We start from the raw sequence: 24,869 nt of genomic DNA on the forward strand, positions 1-24,869 counted from the left end.
TAATTAAGACATGTTCGTCCGTTGGATCACACGATAACTTAAAAACGAATAATGCAATCGACACCAAATTTTCATAAGTTGTTTTTTTCTGCTATTGTAGTGGGAGGTAATACAGCTCAAAGAAGTTTATTTAAATATTTCAGAAACTAATAGAGATATTAATATCAAATTTCTTTCGTTTGCACAACGAAATTTGCTTTATAACATTATTTTGTTTGCATGCAAAAATTTTGCTATGTAATATTGGATTTTTGGATTTACGAATTACTCTTTGATTAAGTTATAAAATTTAATATTAAATTCTATTTTCAAAATACATTTGTGTACGCATTTGAATTAAAAATCTATTTTCAAATACAATTTTTGTTTTACATATTTAATTTATAGCATTTTTTATTTCATCTTAAAAATTTTTATTTTACCATTATTTTATATTCTATGTGCCATACAAGCTGGAAGCTCCTAATTAAAAAGACATCTCGTCCCAATAATCATTTTATCAAATTACAACAATCAACAGAGAAACCATGAAATGATGACTTTATTAAATTTAAAAGAATATTTTGTGTTTGTTTTATTTTTTAATATTTGGAACTCTATGTAGTTGTTGTCTCGCTAGTAAAATAAAATAAGAAAATTAAGACAAAATCTTTGTTAGTATCACGATTTTTTTTTTAAATCATCATTATGTTTTTTAGATATTTTTTAACTAAAAAATATTTTTAAATAAAAACAAAATAAATTTCTAAAAACAGAAAACCAAAAATGACGACGGCAGTAAAGTAAAACTTAATGGTTTCAAAACAAAAAAACTAAAAATTTGTAAAAGACCGAGAGATTAAATTTCCTGCTGATGATATTGATGCTGCTAATGTTTTGTTGACTCCTATATAATATAAACTTAGCCAATATAGCGCTGATCATCATCAAAATTGGTTGTAATTTAGAGGTTTTAAATTTATCTTTGATTTAGATTTATTACTTTTGATTTTTATTCGATTTTTAGGTAAATAAAATAGTTTGAAAAATTCATGAATTTCATGGTTTCATGATTTTTTCATGCGCGTTCATAAAATCTTCTATATTGTTTTTTTTTTTCATTAATTTTTATTTTCAAATTTAGTTAAAAAAATTGAGAAATTTGAAAAAGAAGAACAAAGTTTTAATTGATTTAAAAACTTTAATAATGTTTGATGTTTTTTATGGTATAAGAATTAAAGGTATGTGTATACACATGTAAGAACATAAAGCAGTTAAAATGTTAATGATTGCCTATATTATGATTTGCCGATCCTTAACAAAATAAAAAAAATTATAAAGACATTTTTTAAGTTATAATTTTGTTGTTTATTATGTTTTTTATCTAATATAAATTAAGTTTGTATGCATGCCTAAGAAAGTTACAACACAACTATAAGAAAGAATGGAACTTGTTTACTGTTATTATTGATTTCCATTTAATTAGAAAGAAAACATAAATTAAAATGTGATTGGAATGCTTAAATGCCTAAAATGGATCAAATTACAGAAAACAATCAAATAAAATAAGAAATAAAATTAATAATGGTATATATAGAAAAAAAAACATATAAAAATAAAAAATCATTAGTTTAAATTTTTATGTTTTAATTAATTATTCAAAATAGCTATAGTTATACATACAATGTCTGAAAAACAAAATGAGGCTAAGGATCAGTTCAAACTATTGTGGGTCGTATAGATTTTTTTTCTTAATATTTATAAAATTTATGCAGTTTTAACCTCAATAAAAAACTTAAATTGTGGATAAATTTTAAATATTGATGGCAAAAAATTAATATGATTCATTGATTGTCTATATGTGTGAAGAACTATAATAAAATGGACTTTTTGGTAGCAAGGAACATTTGAGGTTGTCCTTTAGAAGAATTTAGAAAAATTTAGTGTAAGTGATATTTCGTCGTGTCACACGGAATAACGTATGAATTATCAATATTATTGTAATGAAATTTTACTAATTCCGTAAACAGCATAAAACGATAATGAAGTGGCCATATCTTATTTAAAAAGTTTTAAGTGAAGATTATTCAAATTGCTTGTTATGCGATATTCCATAATTTGTCATAAAAATTCAAAATTAATGTTACAAACATAAAATGTTTAAATTTTTTATAACAAAAATGTCTGTGTTAGCTGAGTGATACGCTTATCAGAATAATCACCTTAATTAAAAGATTTTGTTTGATCATATAATGAAATGAAATAAAATTAAAAGCGTATTTAAAATGTCAAGGCATTTGAAATAAAATTTCTTATGAAACTTTGAATTATGGAAGTTTTAATAAAAGCTATATAAGTGGTATTGCATATGACGGTATGGTGTTTAATAAAAGAAAGACTAATTTTAACTTCATAGATTTTAGTTTCAGTGAAATCCGATAGTTTGATACTCATTTATTCACAATCAAACAAATTCTGATGAAATATTATGCATCAAACACAAATACGTATGTAAGTAAACGGATGTTCAATTATACATAATAATATTAACCCCTGTGGGTAAAATCGAATACTAAGTTTTTATTTAGTCAGATGTTTATAATAGGATATTTGCAGAATGAGTTACATTTGATTTACATAATTATTAGTACTCATCACTCATTAAAATATTGTTAATATATGATTATGATATAGGTCGTAGCTTTCAAATGGGGATTAAAATGCCATGAAAATATTTTTTAATGATAAGAAAAATTTACTGAGATAAAAATTTTATTTTTGAATTCATTTCGTTTTAATTCAATACTGATTTTAAATTTATTGAAATTATTTAGTAAGTTTTTAAGGATTATTACACTTACTAAATAATATACGTATACTGTTATTGGCCGAAATGGATAACTGTAATTACATATTTATTAAAGTTAGTTTTTAAGTTTTGATGATTTTAACTACAACAAAATATTCTTAAACTCTGTTCTTATTCCAATATGTGTTAACCTTTTTCTCATTTATAAAATCTTTTATTCAGACTTGGTAGCAAATTCTTAATGAATGTAATTCCTCACTTTATTGCTCACCTTATTTTATTTCTTTTACAAAATTTCATTGATTATTCAGTAGATCACCAGTAAAGAAAAAAAAATCATATTTACTTAAAGATTCACTTATTTTAAGAGGTTACCACATATACCTACCGCAGAACGCGTGTCAACACTTAAATTTTAAATTAAAGTTAATAATATTTTTTGTTCAAAGGTGAATGTGTCAAACTGCAAACCAAAAACTCCTTCACATTATATCATTTTAATGTATCATAAGTTTATTTAAATAGCTGATTGCTTAAGATTTCATATTTGAAGAGCTCCTTGAAAACCTACACTTTTAAAGTATGATACAACAATTTTTCATCTCTAAATATTGTTATTTTTGTTCCACCTTTTTTCATAAATTTTGATTTGTAATAATAACTAAATAAATTCAAAAATAAATACTTACACATATAATTTTTTTTATGAAGAAAGAGAAAAAAGTATCAATCAGAAGCAAACATGATGAAAAAACCGTCTCATTCTAAAATCATCGGAATGTATAGCAAAATCTTAAAATTAATATTAGACTGGGAGTAGATTGCAAAATTCCTTAATTTTATGCTATAATATTCTGACGATTTAAATATAAAGCGGTTTTGTAAAGAATAAAAAATTTTGTATAATCGTTTTGATAAAAAAATGGGTAAAATTTGTTGCCAAAGCTGATTGGTTTCCGAAATACAAGCATTTTTAGAAAATTACGCAAAATCTCTACTGCTGTACAATATCAGACGCCTTTAAGATTCGCACTGACAGAAATATAATATCAATTTAATATAGTTTCAATTTTGCTAGACTTATTATGTACAGCGGATAAGATTTTCTTTTTAAGTGATAAAATTTTTTGGAGCAAATTTTGTTATCGTTTTTTCTAAATTTGCATCAGCATCTGCAACTATCCACCACACAAAGGGAAATTAAATTTTAATGTTTATCCTCAAGTAACATAGGGATCAGTAATCATACATTTCTAGGTTTATTTATTTAAACACTTTGCTTCTCTGGGCGAATTTGAATAAAGATTAAAACAAAATATTTTGATATTTAAAAATAAACTGTTTCTAATTTGTAGCCGTTTAAAAATAAATTAAATTTTGTGAATGTGTATATGCGTGTTTGAAATCTGAATTCATTATTTTTAATTTCATGTAAGTTCATATAGATGCAATAGTAATCATTTACGTGTATCGGAAATTGAACTTCAACTTTAAGTGTTCTCACCTCTTCAACAATCACTCAAAATTAAAAAAAAATGGTATGTTAATCATGGATTGATTTAACGCTTCATATATGAATTTTTAATTTCTACTAATCATACAATTTTCTTTTGTATTTTTCATCTTGTATTTTGTATTTCAAAAATTTGTTTTTGATTAGATTGGTGGCACACTTCTAATATAACCGGAATAATATTTGACAAAGTGTGACACTTTTCTATCTAATGATAAAGTCAAGAATGTGACACTTTTCTATCTAATAATAAAGTAAGATAAAATCAAGAAAAATTAAGCTTCTTTTTTATACCCGTAAGAACCTACGTTCAAAGCTAAGAAATAATGGTCTTAGATATAGACTGAAGTGTATGTTTTTGATCAGCATCTTTCCGCCCGTCCGTCCGTTCGTCGCAAAAATAGCTCAATAAGCTAATTGAGCTAAGTTCACCCAATTTTCACAAATGATTTATTATTGTAAAAGCCAGAATACTATTTAAATTGGATATGATAGGGGTCCTGGTTCGGGTAGGTGCCATACAACTTCAAAATTTATTTGACTATATTTCAGAAACTATAAAAGCTGTGATATTGAAATTTCACACAAGTGAATATATTAGTAGGGCAAATATGTCTAATAAAAGTCGTTGAAATTGCTGGTAACTGCCATACAACTTCAATAGTAGTTTGGTCATATCTTTTGATCTTCTTTGGTCATAACACAGTATCTACTGAAATTTTGCATAAATTAATATGGTAAATTAAAGTTATAATCTGTCCCATAGTCAGTTATGGCACATTTATTCCCATATGGGATGGCAAATTCGTACGGGTATCACAGAGTTGACACGGTCGACTCTATTTTTTCTCGTCACTTTTTAAATTTGAGTTTTTTAAAAGTTTTCAAATGTAATATTGTGTAAAAAAAATTAGCAAAAATTTTTCTTTTTAGTTGTGGAAAGAAGACAGTATAATAAATTGTATTGGTGGCGACATTGAAATAAAGGATTTTTTAATTTTAATAATAGTATTGGAATTCCATACTATGGGTGTATAATGAGTTTTGCAATTTCGTCATGGAAAGGTATACATATATTTCTAAATAACATCTACAAATTGTTAAAGTGAGCATTTGATGTGTTTTTTTACACTGTCGAATTATCAATCCTTTTTTGTTTCATTGATTTTTTCGAGAAAAGAAAAGGAAAAATCATTAAGATCAAAATGATTAGTTGTAAATAAATTCCAGCAAAAACAGTAACTTAATATTGCCTTCGTTGAGGAGCAAGCCAAACCCAGGAGACCATCCGAATTAAATTTTCATGATGCAAATATTTACAATGTCAAAAATCATTTGACAATATTTGAAAATTAAATTGTTTTTGTTAAAATTTTAAATTGGCGAGCTCTGAATCAATGAATAGTTCAAAAATTGATCTTAGAACTTATAAAAGAAAACTATGATCAAAAGTTATTCTTCACGCAATTTCATTTTTTTAAATTATTGATCTTAAGTTGGTAACTGATACAAATCTTTAGTTGGACGAAGTGAATTTATTTCTTTTGTTCTTTCACTAATCCAGCTTTTGTTCTTCCACCTAATCCAGGGAAAGTATCCATACGTATGCCCTCTGAGAAATTTATGAAATAAAACCTTTCAATTGCCTCTATTTCAATTTATACATCGCGATTTCTTTTACAACCGATTTATAAAACTTACGCAGGTGCTTTAATTTTATTTATTAAAAGTGTATTTGAATTAAAATTTTTCCTTAATACGTGACAAAATGTTGAAACATTAAAGAGGCCTTGACGTTGCCGAGAATCGCGGCGTCTGCTTCCAATTTTTTCCCTGATGGGTTTTGGAAAATCAAAATATTAATTTGTTCACACAGTGTTCTTTTCAAAATGAATTATTTAAGTATTTATTTGGTTCTTGGTGATTATTTTCGGTTTCATAGAAAATTAAAAATTCAAAAATTTCTGTTCTTCTATCTTTTATTTCCACTACAGAGATAAAAGAGGATTTGACTATGCTATTAACTTCCAATAATTTTTAAACTGTTATCTTCTTAAACTGAAATTTTAAAAAATATTTAATTATAAAGCTTTTTCAAATAGTTATTCAATCTTCAAAGTTTAAGCATTTATTTTAGAGCAATTATAGAGTTGCGTGCTCTAAAAAGGCGCAGCTGTGTTTCTTGAAAAATTCTCATATGTCATATATGATAACTCAAAATAGACAAGGTAAAAAATAAGAAGTTTATTTAAAAAACATGTCAAAATTATTTTTTAACTTCTCTATAATTAAATATTTCTATTGAGCCTAACTCAAAAACGTTTTTCGTTTATAGAAACTTCAAATTGAAATTTAAAACTTTTAAAATTTGTGGTATTTATCTAAACAGAATTATCTTGACTATATTTCAAATTAGTGTCCCATTTGTGTAAAATGTCCACATTATAACATTCATAACGGAGGCTATTATTATCATCACAATCATATTTATTATTATAATAGTACAAGTATAACTTAAATATTTAATAATTGAATTTTTACATATTAGTATTTTATTAATTGTGCTCAAGGGTTTATTTCTATAGGTACTTCTTTTTTTTCAATACACTCCCATACAATTCAAATTTAAAAATTTTGGAAACAAAAAAATAAATTTACAGTAGAACTCTGTTAAAGATTATTTTGAATTCCCGGACATTCAAAAGTAAATTATTAAAAACGTTATTCAAAATATTTTTCTATATGTTTTCTGTTGTTTTTTCCTGCAACTTCATAATATAAAAGATACTATTGCGAGAAGAAATTGGTATTTGAAACAAATCCGTTATTGTGACTTCTTTACGATTAAAAAAGGAGATCGTGTTTAATCTTTTAATCTAGCTTGTAGTTTGATGCAGAAAAAAATTCAAAAATATTTCTACTGGATGAAAAGAAAATTTCCCTCACTTCAAAAGCTTTTTATTTAAAATATACTTAATGTTATGAAAGCTTTCTTGCGCATTTTTCAAACTGCTTAATAATTACTGTAGTTTATAATAAAACACGTCACTCATGCACCACAAAATTAGCTTAAAAGGTTACATAGACTAGCACACTCTAGCTCAGATTTCTCTTATATCAACAATAGGAATATTATGTGCTTCTTAAGTATGACTGACAAATTTCTGAAGTTCAAAAGAGATTCAAATTTTTAGAGAAGCTTTTAATGACGTTCTTTGAACAACGTTCATTTTTTTTGGATTTTGCTGTATAAAAACTTATTCTTGTTTTTTTATCATTTTGTGGTTTTGAGTTATTTTTTATACTCTCATCTCAGGTATAAAAAAGAAGTATTTTTAACTGATATTGAGGTCATTTCACTAAACATACATATATATACATATATATATTTGTAGATTCATACAAAACCTTATATTATATAAAAAAAATTAAGACAAAAAGAGAAAAAACAGGAACAAAAGGTCAACACAATGATTTTTTTTCATTTATTTCATGGGTACATTTTATACTTTTTGTTTCTTTTTCTTAAATTTGAAAAACGATCAGAATGAATGAATTTTAAAAAGCTACACATTTCAAAACACAATCATTGAAATCGTTTAATAAAAGGTAACAAAAGTTACGTGACTCGAACAGATCTGCACACCATCTGGTTATTTACATTAAATTGAATTGTATGTAGAACGTTATAAATATGAAATATGTTAAGAGTATGATTGAAAATATTTTTAAAATTATTGACTATTTTACTTAAATTTTACAATTTTTGTTTTTTCTTATTTATTTTAAAACCAATTATTAACTTTAATAATACTTGTAAGGAAATTTTTTTTTGATATTTTTGATTGTTATTAAATTTTTTAACATACCCACATAATTTTGAAATTTCAACGATTTAATCTTAATTTTATAAAAACTAAAAAGTTTGTTTGCTTATTTCAAAAAGATTTGGTTTTGCTTTTATATTTTTGTATTTGTTTCGTTTAGTTTGTTAATTGAATAAAGGAACAGGAATTTATTTAAAAATATACAAAATTTTCTTGATTTTTCTGAGCTGATTTTGAAGATATTGAATTTATTTATTTCTTAATGTTATCGTTTTAACAAGTAAATAATGAAATTAATCTTCAATTAATACTTTGTAGACTAGCGTTAGGCCTGACATATAAGTGATAAAACTGTTATGTAGGGTATCGAAAGGTTGATGGTTAGAAATAGGATGACTGGTTGGTTTAGAGGCAAAGCTATTAATTTATAAGCACAGATTGGTTTTGGCAATGTTGTGGAGATAAAAAGGACCATGATGCTTATTTAAGTATGAGAATGATTTGATCAACCAACTAAAGATTAATCTAAGAATAAATTTTAGTATGCACGCACATGTTTTTAAAGTTCGTAAGAGTAAATTATGTCATTTTTTAAGACATTAGCTTTTAACAAATTTTTATGAATTACATACAGGGAGATTAAGAAAGATATATACAACCCGACATATAAATGATTAGAAGGTCGAAAATGAATAAAGCTTTTGTTACAGATTAGTTGCAAAATCTCAAGGATTTTCACGAAATTTTTCCTTTTTGAAGTTTTTTTGATTGCAACTTCCGTTCTAAAAAGATAGCGGTTTCTAACGAACAGTTGCTAAAAGGTCTAAAAAAAGAATTAAAATTTACTTGGCTCAAAACTTTAAGAAAAATCAAATTTTTACCTTTTTTTATTTTTTTAGTTTTCTTCGAGCCAGTAATTTCGTATGAAATTTTTTGAAACTATGACGCTTTTTTTAACATAATTTTTCCCAACTGTTTTAGCTTTAATTCAGGTCCTCAAACGTTAAAAAAATCTTTTATGGCACTGGAGATATCGCAAAAACAGCAATTGATATTTTTATGAACCGTTATTTTGATAAAAAACTAAATATTCGTAATGCTGCTTGTATTTACATTGTGCGTTAAAATGTGTGTCAACCTATTAAGATCTTTTTAAGAAATGAAATACTTGAGTGATTGAACAGAATCATAGAACTGCGCTTAGTATTTGAACATAAATAACTGCTATTGCATTCAACATAGGTAAGTTAATATAGGAAGTTATTATAATTACAGTAGAAAGCTTTGTCTACCTTAGTGAACTGTCAAAAACGAGTTCATTATAATTAAATAATTGTATACCAGATATGTATTTGATAAAAAATGTTGCGGATATTATTTCCTTAGTTGAAAGTATTGAAGTATACACAAAATTTTTCTGCAGTATTGTCGGTTACGTGTTCAATATACATCAGATGTTGTTCTTTTTGGTTTTTCAAAGTAGAAAATTACAATATTTGCTTTAATTGCTTTATAAAAAGAAATTGTTTCTAAGATTATGAAAAAAGAACTCATTTCAAATTTTCTATTTTTTCAATAGTGTCACTTTCAAGTACAAAAGTATCACAGCTGTTTACTATGTTCCTTGATTTTTTGTTTTGATTAGCTTTACCAACCAAATATCGACATGATCAATAAAAAAACGAAAACTTCCTGAAATCATAATTTGCAATCTCGTGTTCCTCTGAATATAATCTTTCCGTTACCGAATTGTAAAACTTTCAGGTGAGTTATAAAAACCACACAATTAATTTTCTGTAATGAAAATTCAATTCTGCGGTTTTTTCCTTTTTTTGCAAAGGATCTTTTAAAATATCATAATTTCGCATAAGACAAGGATGAATTCAATTAAGTACGAAATTATGTCAGATAATTCACTTTACATTTATGCAAGTTTTTTAAAGTGTTAACATTTATTTTTATTACTATCATAAAATATACTGTCCTGTATGGTGTTAATGTTCATCATAAAAATTTTATTGTTTTTTATTTTGTTTTCATTTTTAATTATTATGTCCTTTCAAAGGATAAATAAAGCATATCTTATAAAGAATTATATTTGTAATTTTACACCACTTTTTAATAAACACCATTATTAATTTAATATTTATTACACGGATGGATTCTACATGTATACATAGATTTGGTAAAGTAATTTATTTCATTCATAAAAATATGTTTGGTCAATTGATAAGACTTTAAAACACCCGAATGTGAAGAACATTTCGCATTATTGTTATTAACTGTGTTTAAAATCATGTTATTACATATCCTTATTTTTTTTACAATTTTGTAGGGGGCAGGTGTTTTAGTATGTTTTAGCTCGCTAATTTAATTCGTTTTTCTTTTTTTAATAACAACAAAGTAACAAAAAAAACGTAAAATTACATGACAATAAGATCGAGTCGATCAAATCATCATGACGGAAAAAATACGGGGACTATGATGAATGTTGATGATGACAACGACAATGACAATAACGATAATAACAATAATAATGATAATAATTTTAATGATGATGATGAAAATGATTATAATGTTGATTTAATCATAATGAGAAAGAGATGGCTAAAGAAATCGCAATATAATACGACTTCAATGTGAAATTGTAACTGTATATTTATTTAGTTATAATGTTTGCGTGAGTTTTGAGTGTTATTTATGTGACAAAATTTCACAAATAATTGGAACATTTAAAGATTACAATCGACGTTCATGTCATCGCAATTTAACAATTTAAAATTCTTGTCTTTTGTTAAGGTTTGGTTGTAATCAAAATAACATTGGCTGTAGTGTTCTTTTCATATTTTCAGCTTTTTTTTATGCTGCTAATTTAAGTTACCTTTTATCTTGAGATGAAAAAACGAAAAATTTAAGCGGAAATAGGGGAAATTTAATTTATGCGAAAAAAATTAAGAATTTTCTTATCATATATAAAGAAGGGGAATAGGGAATGCAATAATGAAACTTATTTTGTTGTTATAAACGAAAATTTTTTTATATTTACCTTTGAGCAAAAAGAAAAGTTATTTAAAAAACATTTAATTTAATTAGGAATTTTTCGTAATTGCTAAATACATTTTTATAACGTATAATTAAAGGGTAATTATACGACTTTAAAATTGAACTTAATATAGATGGAATTGATTGGGTGATTCTCAAGCTAGAGTAGCAATTAAATGTATAAAATGAAATTCAGTTTTAATAATTTACAGTACTATAATTTTAATTAAATATATATACAATTACAATTTATTTTATGATAAATTTATATCATCAATCATTTTTAGTGTGCTTTATGTACACTGAATGAGGAATATTTACCATTACATTATTCAAATGCAATTACCACTTATAAACTCCTTTTTTTCCGTGAAATTTCCTGTGATAATCTATTTAATTATATTCATATATTACCGAAGGATCTCGGGTACAAAACTCGATAAAGGAACTATAAAAATTATATTCAATACTATAACTTCATATACAATACTTATATATGTATATTATAGATTCAATACTAATAACCAAGAGAAATAAACAGTAAATATTAATAAACTTAAATATTTAGTATAAAGAAAAAACTACGGCAGGCTAGTTACCTATCTAGGTAAAACTCTATGATGCTATGAAACTGGGGCATTATCTCATGCACTAACCTTATGCTCCTCCTAGGAGTGAACAAAGAAAACAAAAATATTCATAAATTAAAAAGAACAGTATTTAAAACAAATTTGTTTCTTTCGGTTCTTCTTAAGAAAAATTATAAATTAAGAATCTGAAAATCAAATGTTATACAGTTTAATTTCTTAAGATTCAATTTTGAAAAAAAAAGTGTTTTAATAGCTATGATATTACAAGAATTTGAGATGTCATTTGAAATTATCATTTAAGTACAGAAGATCACTAACAATACAACAACTTCAATTTTGTCATTAAAAATAATAAGACTCCGATTCTGTCAAGCCATAAAAGTGTATAAATTTTGCGAGTGTGTAATTTAACTTAAACAGCATTGATGAATGTATGCAAAAAGGTAATATTACGTATATTATATACAGGGTGATTCAGCAAGGTATACGACAACATATACTATTGGTTAGAGAATCGAAAATTGGTAAAACATTTACTCTGGACTGGATGCCAAATCTCAAGGGTTCCAGGAATTTTAACGAATTTTCACGAAATTTTTAATTATCCAAGTATTTTTGATTATAACTTATCTTCTGAAAAAGATGGGGGCTTAAAACAAATAATTTCTGAAAGGCATAGCAAAGGGCTTAAAATAAACATGTTGCATGATTCTGTATTTTATGTATCTTTGGAAAACAAATCATTTGAGCATTTAAATCTATTTCTATTCAATTGTATATTTTAAATTAATTGCTTTACTGGGATACCTCTGTAGCAATTAATTATGTAACCGTATGCCAATTTAATTTTTGTAGAAATGTAGAAGAATTTTTGTAGAATGTATGAATTTATTTTAATTCCATTAAATTATTTATTAATTATATTTATTAGCTTAATAATGTTAATGGAATATCATTTACAAACTCTATTTTGTGTAAAAAATTAAATTTTCCTGTAAAAAAAATTTTTTTCTAATAAAATAAATGTCAAAATTTATATGGCATGCCTTTAAAAATTCGCTGCAGCTGATTAATTTTAATAACTTCAGATGCCAAATGGTGTCTAGATTTCGAAAATATTTTTTTCAAATTTTTAAATTGCACCCAATCTGAGAAAAATGCATTTAAAAATTTGAAACCATATAGGTACCATTTCTTACAAAAATTGGCAAAAATAAAAAACCAATCAATTTTTTTTACCAAGAAAAGTTTCGAAAAATAATTTTTGATTACTAGATATTTTTTTTGTTTTTCGTAATAAAAAATTCTAGTTTTTCTTTTCAAAAATTTAAAATTTTTTAAAATCAATTTTTGTTTTTCAAATTAAAAGTTTGTATAAACAAACTTTTGTATTTCGTTTCAATTTTATTATTACTTGTTACATTTCAATAAAAACATTAAAGTTCAGATTTTTTATCAAAATAACAGCTCTTCAAAATGTCGTGTGACTATAGTCACCAAAAATTAATGATAGTTGACAATTACAACGCTTAAAATTCTTGCCTTTAAGGGTCTTTAAAATCTTGACATAGAAATGGTTTTTGGTCTACATCTTCTGTAACATTAAAAATTTTTTAATATTTGAGAGCTTAAGCAACTGGGCAAAATTCTATAAAAAAATCTTGAAGGCTTTAAAAAATTTCTTACGAAATTATCTAGTTAGAAAAAACTGGAAAAATAAAGCAAAGGAAAAATTTGATTTTGCCTAAAGTTCGAAAGCTCTGTATTCCGAAGATACATACATAAAATACAGAATCAAGCAGCATTTCTATTTTAAGTCCTTTACTAGGCCTGTTAGAAAGTGTTTGATTGAAGAATCTTTTTCAGAACGGAAGTTATAATCAAAAAAAGTTGAATAAGTAATCATTTCGTGAAATTCGTTAAAATCCCTGCAACTCGCAAACCCTTGAGTTTTGGCACCCAGTTTCTGGAACAAACGTTTTACCCATTTTCGATTCTCTAACCCATGGTATATGTTGTTGTATACCTTTCTGAATCACCATGTACATATATGCATACCTAAAATTTATTAAAATCTAAAAATGAATTGCATTATTTTTCATGCATTTTTTCCTGGAATACCCAATTTCATAAATTTTTTTATTCGATAAAGAATTTATGAATATATTTTGCGTAGGGTTATGCTACAACTGAATTACGCTACCGTAATAATCATTAATTCTGAATACAATTTGGGTGTGTGATCAAAACATTAGTTTTTGTTTATGATTCCTAGACCTTAATAAAATATTGGAGCATTATGAAAATATAATTTTAACTTTATTGTAACAATATCTTTTAAATAAAATATTGTTACAATAGTTTATGAAATTTTACGCTAAATACAAGTCGGTGGGGAAATGTCATATCACTGCAGTGACGCATATACTGAAAAATGTTTACTTAACTTTAAAAAGGTGTATAAGAACATAAGTTTCAAATTTATTAAGGTAAAATCTAAGGTTTTGTTGATTGAATAGATTAAAAATTTACATTAGGGCACCATAAAGATTTATTACAGTTTCATATACATTTTTGATAATATTTTTGCAAATTCCTTTTAGAAATTTATGTACAATATATTGCAAGCAGAGTTCTGATAAAAAAATGGATGTAAAAATTTTTAAAATTCCTTTTTCTTATTTTTTTATTAATCTATAAATTATTGTTTTAAATCTTTAGGTTTTCAATTAGATGCAATGTTAAGGCAAATATTATGTAATATATTGAAATACTATGTAATATTGTTGCATATTACAGTAATTTGCTAACATAAAAAATGGCTAATGATATTATTGTATGTATTTTATTTGAAGCTGGTTAGCTATTACAAGTAATTGATTACACCTTTTAAAGCATTAGTACCGCAGAGCTACAATTGAAAACATTTGTTTTTTAAATAATGCAGAAAGTATGTAGACATATTTTAGAGGAATTTTTTGAGTTACATATAATTTAATTGTGTGCATAGGGTTTGTTACATATAGGTTGAGAATACTTAAAGTTACTTTGAGTGTATTCAAGAATTTTGTTTAAATCTGTAAAATCAATACTTATAAATCGTGAGGCTAATGCTACAACTAGATAACTCGCAATTATTAGTTTAGGGATATTGAATTTTAAAAACACAAAATTTAGCAATAATTTATAATGAAGATAATTAGTTTTGGTATTGTCATTTTCAGATATTTAAAAACACTTTTAAGGTTAGATATTGATCGCAGATGAAATAGTATTTGATTTCATGACACCTCGGTTAGTTATCTATAAATATAAAATTTTCAAGTTATCTGAAGTTGTAGTGTTAACCTCACAAAATATACTATTATATATTTTACTTAACATTTTAAAGAAAGTATTTATTATCAACGAAATATAATAAAGTCAAACCGAAAATTTTACAAAAAATATTAAATAATCTTAATTCTTAAACGCACATATTTATTCTGTAAAATATATGAAATGTATTAGGAGAAATGATAGTATCTTCATGGTAACTATTTTAATAAACACATAGTTTTTTTTAATTGAATAATTTCTATAAGGTATTTAATTTGTTAATCAAACTTAGGTGAATATGTCATTACAGAAAGTTCCTTGTACTTGGCTGAGTCAAAAAATAGATATAATTTCCGATTTGACTAGTAATTACTTAAAAATTTGTCGACAGGACAGGCTACAATTTAAATAACATATTTTTAACAACTTTCATTCATATACGAATATATTTCAAAGAATGCATACTTTTAGGATGAGTAATGAATTCAATATTTGAAATAAAACGAAAAAAAATGTAAAGAGGCGTTGACATAATATTTGAATTTGTAAATATATTTTCTTAAAAATAATTTTAATTTTAATGAAGTGACACTTACCGTTAGCTTTCTGCTTTTATAAATTTGGAAAAGCTTGCAGTTTCAGAGACATAAGGTGCAAAAATTCAAATTTTAAGAGGCTATAACTTGAGACGGAGTGAAGATAGAAAAAAATTAACCATTTATTAGTGTCTTAAAGTTACTAAACTTTACAGACTCGTACAGCTAGTGGTCTAGAAGAAAAGCGATATCAAAAATTTGGTAAAAACGGATTTTAAATGACAATAGGTAAATTTTGACGGCCTTTTTTTTTTTTTTTAATATCATAAATTATTAAGAATAAATAAGAAGATTTTTAAATTAAAGCCTTATTTTTGTTAACTTTGTGGCTTAATAAGAAAATAAAATAGAAAATTTGACAGAGATTGCACTAGAAATTCGGAGTTTTTTTCTAAAGTTAATAAATTTTGCATAAAAACTACAGATCGATAAATTGTTTTATAAAATTAACTCGACTAGCTCAAAAGTAAAAAAGGAAACCTATATTTCGTGTTAGAATTGCCTCATTGCAGTTATGCTTTCAAAGCTCTCTATAATTAGTTTGCAATATTTAATGCTTAAAATATTGAAGTTGGTTTCACGATTTACTTTTTTACGTGGTATTTACGATTTGAAAATTTGTTCTTTTAACTAAAAATGTTTTTTATATATTTTTTTATTTTATTACAAACTTTAACGTTTTTATTAAAAATTTCCGCAACTTTTTTTCATTCAAAATTGAAAGTTTTTGCAACAAATTGTTTTTTTTTTTTAATTAACTTTATTGCTAATTTTTTATAATTTTGTTTATAATTTTCTTGAAATTTAAACTCTCTATAAGAAACTACAAAATCAAAATTGCAAAAAAAAAAGGCTGCCATTGATAAAAAAAAAATAATATTTACCAATTAACAATTTTACGTCAAATTTTTTTTTTGAATTCTGCATGACCCTCAGCACGCTAAAGCAATTTACTTTAAATGTGCACACAGTAGCGAGTTCTCTCGATCAAATTAAATGGAATCGAACAGCTCTTTCTCTCCAAAAAAAAAAACCGAACAAAAATATAAAACGATAATTAAATAAATTCTCGTTCGAAGTTTCGAGTTAATTTTTTGTTTTTCGCACTCAGAGCATTTTATTTTGTTGCATGAAGAATAGCGTGTGTAAATTTTATTTTAATTTTATAACATATTAAAAAATAACAAAATAGATAATAAAAATATAAAAATATTCTTATATTATTTTTTATTTTATTCAAATATACTTACATACACACATATTTTTTAATATTCATGCATACATACATACGTAACGTATATCTTCCATATCAATGTGTATGATTTGATTTCATTGGTTGAATTGAAACTGATTTTCATCACGAAAATTCATATTAAATACAAACGTACCAAACCGTCAAAAGTCTACGAATTTCTGGCTGCTTTTTTTCAAATTGCTACAATTTTTAAACGTTTTTCTGTTTAAATAGTTAAAAAAAATATTTATTCCGTCACTAGCCATATATTCTAAATATATTTTTTTATATCAATACATAATGCCGCACGATTTTGATAAATTTCATTATAAACTTATTTACTTATGTAATAAGATGTGTACATGTGTACTACTTGCAAAATATATATATATTTATTTGTGTTTTATGCACTGTATATTCGCGTGTATATTATTTTGACAGCGAGAAATCACTGTAATTATCTTATATTATGATCGTATGTATATTTTATGAATTATATATGTACATATTTTGTGTGTATATTTGTTATTTCTTTTTTCAACTATTTATAATAGCAATAATTATCCTTCTGAATTTATCATGAAAGAGAAGGCTTTTCATAACCTACTCAACCCGATCTTTTAATAATTTGTTTATACATAATATTACACACAATTTTGAAAATTGATTGTATTTCTTAAGATGAACTAAAATTTTATTTTACTTTTGTCCGTCTACCTACCTGAAGAGATTAATTTATTTTAATAGAAGTTTCCATTTAGAAAACTTATTTGTTTCTCATATTTTGTAGAAATGCAATTAACAGCAATGCAGGTATGACAAAAATTTTAGAAATCACTTATAAGTGAGTAACTCAAATAAAATTAATAAATTTTTCTGAATATAAATTGTATATTTTCACGAATTTTTGATCAAAATTGCATAAATTTAGGATGAGTTTGAAATTTTTATGTTTAGCATGATAGTTTTGTTTAGTATAAGTAGAGTATTAGTATATGAAGCGAGGAAATAAAAGAAGTATAACAATTTCAATTAAATTTACTGAAAATTAAAGTTAGAGATTAGCTACTCATTAAATATATTTGAAATCTCAATATGAGAAATGAATATAGAGGTTATCATGAATTTTGATATTTATATTTAAACATAATAGTGACACTGTCACTTCAAAGAGGTCGTGTTCTATAAATTTGTTCTTGTTCTATGTGCTTTAAGTGATTTATTATTATGATATTTGCGCTTACTCTATATTTTCTAATGGAGTATAACCGAGTTTGTTATTATATTGAGTTAAGGCTTTATAGTGTTATTATTTTAAAAAATTATTGTATATTCCCAAAGCGTTGTTATTTTAAACACATTAATGCTAAATTTTTTAAATTAGTTCGTAAGCAAAAATATTGCATGTCTAGTCCAATTTTCAATTGTTTATCCATTTCATATATATGGATTCGATGAAAAAGCACACCAACTTATGACTTGAAAAATTTGAGGTGCAGTTAAATTTTGATTTGAAAACATGTAAAGAAAAGGAATAATTTTCTTTTTTTTTTTATTCTTTTGTTTTAAAATTGATTGCTGCTGCAGGCAAATTATACATAATATTATATTTGCTATACTACACTATTACTTCTACTACAAATAAAATAATAATAATCCTTAATTTTTTATAATTTTAATTTTTAGTTTTATTCTTTTTTTTGTATTATGAATTCTGTTAATCTTAATGCGGTTTTGAATCGGGTCATGATACAATTTTCATTATTAATTGCGCTTATAATATGTCGAGTATATGTACGTTACATTTTAATTTATTTATATCTATATGTATGTAGATAGTATACCTACATTTAACTTAAAAGAGGAAAATGTTATTTGAATTGAGAATATGCATGTAAAAATCGACATGCTTGCATGATAAGTTTTAAATATTAAATTTGTTTTTGTTTTATGTATGACAACAATTCCCACGATACGGTTTTTTGTCCAGAGGACAAAACAATTTTCAATCAGTTTCTTTTTCTTTTTTTTCAAAACATCACTTGAAACATTTAACACGTAGCAAATATTTATATTTTTTATTCTTTATTGAATACTGAAATGATAAATAAAGTTGAGCGCTGGTTTTTTATATGAAAACCTATATGAAGTGAAATTTCATTTTAATTGCTATTTAACGATGCAGTGATTAAGTCATAAATTGAATCAGAAATTAAACGCGGTTTACGCTATAGCTTTCCGAAAAATTAATATTTATGAGAGTTGGTTAATCTGAAATTATTAAAAACAAAAGAATATTTATGAAAATCAGCTTTTAATTATTTTTAAAGAAATAATCTTAAATTTTAATTTTTATTTAATTCTGGTGTTTAATAAAAAAAACAATAAAGTAACTTACAATTTCGTATTCTAAAATCAGTAACAGAATGTGTCACTTTTTGCAAATAAAGAGATGAAGTCTGAATTTTAGATTGATTAAAGTATGATATAGAATTTTGGCGTAAGTTTTCTTTGAAAACTGTATAGCATCATTCTTTAAAGTCAAATTCTTACTGTTATATTCTATACGGCTGTATAAAAATAAGCAATAAGTTCTGCCAATTACTGGTCATTTGAAATCACATGAAATTCATATGAGTTTTTGTCTTTATTTTGTCAAACAAAGCTTAGTGTCAAACGTATAAAATTGAATGTTTTTTTTAAATGTCTTTTATTTTAAATTTTATTGAATATTAGTGAAAGATAAAAAATAAAATGCAATACTGGGTTTTACAATTATATATTGTGTAAATTTTGTATATCCCGTATGTTATGAGTGAATTTTGCGAATGCCATTAACTTGAGCGATTATTGTAATTTGCTCGTCAATAGACAAGATAAATGCTTCATATAGCTACTGTAAATTATCGTTGTCAATTCTATTTTCATGTTTTATTTTAAAAAAATTTACTTGATTTTAGAAAGCTTTATCTGAATATAATTAAATCAAATTCTTGCATAAAATCAGTTTTAAAATTGTTATACAATTATTAAAATAAAAAAATAACAAAAAAAAATGTGGAAACTGCACTAATTGCTCTTTAAAAATTTTATATGAAAAGGACTGTGACACTGTTATTTTGTATGAAATTCAATGATTTTCATGTAAAATTTTATTCGTACATATTGGGAGGAAAGATATTGATAATTGCTTTAGAAAGTTAACGAGTACGATATTCTTTTTTGATGTCAAATTACTTCTTTTTATAGTAAAATATAAGTTGACCTTGAAAATTGTATATTACCAAATGGTAAAAAATTATGTAGAATATTATATGAGATAATGGGACATGTTATATGAAATGTGGGTCGTATCCATTTTCTTACTTTTTGTTATATAAATTTGTTAATATGTTGCATTTCATTTTTATATTTATTGTATATGAATCAGGTATGCATTAAAAAACTCTGGCTCTTTGATTATGGAACACAAAAGGTTGCATAATTGTTAATAGTAAAAACTTTTAAATATTAAAATAAAAATAAATAGTTTTAGCTGCAAATGCTTTTTAAGGTAAAAATATCAAAGCTTATAGGTAAATTTAAACTATATTTCGTTTTTTAATTTATATACATATATTTTTGCAAGTTTTGCGTGCATAAATGATTATTGCTCAGATTTTATATAATTGTTTCTTTTTGTTCTCAGTTGTATATTTACTATATTTACTATTTCCTATATTGTTTATTCTAATCCAGAGATTCACAAACTTTTTTCAAAAAATACTTGTTGTGTTTTTAAATTTTTGATGGACCCCCCTGCTATTTTCTTTGATAGATTTAAATTTCTAACAGTAGCAAAATACACTCATGATGTGAGACAGTTAAAAATAAAATTTTCAAGCATACATACACAGTTGAAGTGGGAGTTTAAACGAAAGAAGAAAATTTTTTGTTATAATAGCATATTGTCTTTCTTAAAGGAAATTTTTCATTAAAAAGATCTCCCATTTTCATTTCGTAGACTCCTATTTCCATTTGATAGACCCCCATTTTTGTTTTTGCACCCTCGTAGCATGTCTTCATGGACCCGTTGGGAATATACAGACCACTTTGGCAATCACTGCTCTAATTGCTTGTTTACTGTAATCGGTTTTACTCTGATTGGTCGTATGAAACCGAAGAATATGGATCTTAATTCGAGTCTTAAAGAAAGGTGTTTAACAGAATTTATTTATATGGAATTAAATAGAAAATAAAAATTTACCACAAAATGTTGTGCTTATATGTCTAAAACATTTTTAAGGAGATAGTAGCGATGCGGGGTTTTTGAAATCCTTTTTTTTTTTTTGCAACAGTCTTTTTTTTTATAAAAAAAGTTCTAATACAGAAACTTATTTGTATGCTTTAATTATTTGTGATTTTGGAATATTTCTTTGCAAATTTTCGCTGCAATATTTATTTTGAACACATACACACTCAAGCTTAAATGTTTTTGAAATCGAATTAAAAATCTCACATAGTTGTTAATTGAAAATACACCCTTACAAGAAACACTTATAAAAATGTATAGTTTTAATGTTTAAATGAACAAAAATAAAATGCATTTCTCACCTTAATTGTATAACGTTCTCATACCTTTTAAATTTTGCACAAATATTCGTAAATAGGCACATCTTAATCGTCTTAGATTTCGTCTTAACTTCATTTTGTAAAATCACTAGAAACCATTCAACAACAAAATACTTTCATACATATTAAACTATGCTATAAGTGCATTTAAAAATTTAAAATTTTAATTTTATAAAAATATCTTTAATTTTTTATATAGAACATTTTGAATTTAACACCGCCATATACAAAAGATTATAATCAGTATTAACTTTAATAAAAGTGCCGCCAATGAAATCGTTTGAAAGCAATTATATGTGCAATATACAATAAAAAAAAAGAAAAACCAAAAATAAATTTAAAATACTTTACAAAACGTGATTATTTTTGATGCCTGAAAATGCATTTTTATAAATTACATACACGCTAACAATTCGCTGAAAAAAAAATATTAAATAAAATTTAAACAATAACAACAACGTCAGTAAAACCAATTACTACAGGAACAATTATAATAATAGAAGCTGCTAGAAACTATTAGCAAAAGAACGAGGCAGTAGTCACCCATGTATAAAACTAAATTTAATATATATATAACATAATTAAAGCCATTTTAAAACTAGAAAGTACAATAAATACAAAAGAAAAGAAAAAATTACTATAATAGAAAAATATAAAACAAAGCTAAGCGCGATAAATATAAAAGAAGGAAGCCATTTTTTAATTATGCAAAAATAAATTTTATGATAATTACCGTTATATGATGTTTACGTTGTTTCATTCAAATATATACATATATTTTACATCTATAATATACACAAATGCTACTTAGTGTAGTTTTGTTCATGAGTTATAAAGTGCACTATTTTGCTTCTGTGTAACTTTATGCAATTTTTTTTTTCTATATTTTGGGGCGATTCAATCAACGCAAAGGTGTTGTGTAGTGTCTTAATTATTGAATGATTGAAGCTTTCTAAGTAATAAACAAAATGTGTACATATTTTAGTTTAACGTTCACATGTAATTTGTGCAACAAAAGTAATGTGAATGTGCGCGAAATGATGTTTGTGAATTAAGTTTGATGCTCTTTTCAACAAATCCAGTTGTTGTAAATAGTCTCAAAACTGATCTTAAAAAACTCTCGTTTTGCAACTATTGTGAGTTGCTTTTGTTTAAAAAATTGTTTCCAAACAATTCAAAATATTCAGAATTTAAAAATGTGGATTGTCCTAGAAATTCAAACCTTACATTTATTTTATAATCTAGATATGGATTTAAAAATTTTCACGTGTATATAGTTAGACCGATTCAATGGGAATGTATTCGATCTATTCTTATTGTCTTTAATTTTTTTTTCATGTTTCCTTGTAGTTATTTTTCTCCTCTGTTTCACGATAATTATTTTAATAACCGCTTTATTTTGATTTGAGTTGTTAATTTTTTATGCAATTTGTGTATATTTTTTTTTTGCTCATTTTGTTTTTCACTATATATTTTTGCTTCGTTAGTGATTGTAGTTATTTTTATGATTGCAATAATAAAAATAGAAAAAAAATTAAAATAATTTTTCGTTTGCTTTTTTCTCTTGTTTTTAAAATGAATACAAAATTATAGGTTGTTTTAATTGTTAGAGTGATAATTTATAGATATAAGCGAAATAGTATAAAAAGAAAATGCATTTGTCACCCAAAAAGGTAACAATATTTAGTAGAAAAATTTAAAATATTTAATGAATTTAATTGATTTCGGTTGGTAAAAGTTGGTTGTTTTTTTAGTAAGGAAATTATTTTATTTAGAATTAAAGGGAAGGAAAATTTAAATATTTTTTTTAGCACAATTAAGTATTGCAATTTTTTAGGAAAATTAAACATTGCAATTGCATGTTCGAAGAGTTCTTAAGACTTTACATTAAATGACGTGTAAAGGTGTATATTATTTAAGTTAATTTCGGTCTTTGTTTCCTATTTTGTTCCTTTAACATTTTTAAGTTAACTGCAAATATATTGTTCTCAGGCAAAGTTACTCTTTGTGTACGATAACATGGTTTTTAATTTAAACTATAAAGCGATATTTTTCGAAATAAAAATTGCAGAAAAAATCTAAAAGCAGTGTTAGAATAAAGACTACTAAAGTAATAACTAAATAAAGCATGAAAATTTTGAATCATCATCTCGCGCTTTACAAGTTAAACCAAAAATTTTTAAAAGAACGCCATATGATCATTTTCCAAATGCTATAGCATTCCAGGGTGTACCAAATAATTTTCCACTATTCTAAGACGTACCAAATAATTTTTGACCGGGTTTTTTTATAATTTCTTGAAAAATGTACCTTGACAAATAGTTAAAAATTCCAGATGATTTTTATTTTAAATTTCATATTATGCCTTGGTGTATTGGAACAACGACCGTCAATTTTTTGCCGTATGGAATCCACTTAAAAGTATTATTAGATTGACTAATTTGTGTTAATTTAAAAAAATATATGTATGTGTATATGTATGTATATTCGAATATCCTTTACTCTTTGGCTAACTAATAAATTAAAGAAGACTAAATTGACTTCAAAATTTTTTTTTAAAAACTTTATATAGATAAACTGCTTCCCATGTTCTCATTATTTTTCATATAGTGTCTATTTATTTATTTATTTTAATTGAGAAGCTTTTATATCATAATTTTGTTAAAGTTATTCAATAACTTCTAAGTCCTTCTCAGTTGTCTGCTTTATATCGCGACAAAATTGAAATTAAAACTCCTTGAATACTCAACATAAGATTTGTGCACAAATGAAAGAATTTTCAACGTAATCGCAATGCCTCAGTTTATAATTTCACCCTTCTTTACAAAAATCTTCAACACAATCACAATTTCAAAACACACACATTTTCTTTAGCATATGTTCAATGATTTCAAAATATAAGTATAAAAATTAAAAACATTTCATATTTTTCATAACTTTTCATAATTTATTTGTGGTCTACTTTACTATTCGTATTTAGGCTTTAGAACGATTTAATCCACTTATATGCAAGTTGTAAGGTGTTTTTTTGGAATCAGGAAGAAAACTTTTTTATAATCCAATTTTTTTAAATGTTTTGTGTAAGTGTGTATGAATAATCCAATTAAAAAAAAAAATTATTTTATTTTTTTTTCGTTTCACATTAAGTTTTAATCGATTTTTTAGCGCAACACGTAAACATTGTTAAAAAAAAAACGGAGAAAAGAGAGTTTCTTAAGAATTTTACGTAAAAATTCGAGGCAAAAATAAGAAAATTACCAAAAAATTTTTGATTTATTTTATTGTATTGCAGTTCCGCATATATAAACGCCATTATTCTTATCCTCACCAATTATTTATTTCTTGAGGAT

This window comes from Condylostylus longicornis, unplaced genomic scaffold (genome assembly GCF_029603195.1).
Source record: "Condylostylus longicornis isolate FDR11 unplaced genomic scaffold, ASM2960319v2 ptg000016l, whole genome shotgun sequence".
NCBI classification, from domain to species: Eukaryota; Metazoa; Arthropoda; class Insecta; order Diptera; family Dolichopodidae; genus Condylostylus; species Condylostylus longicornis.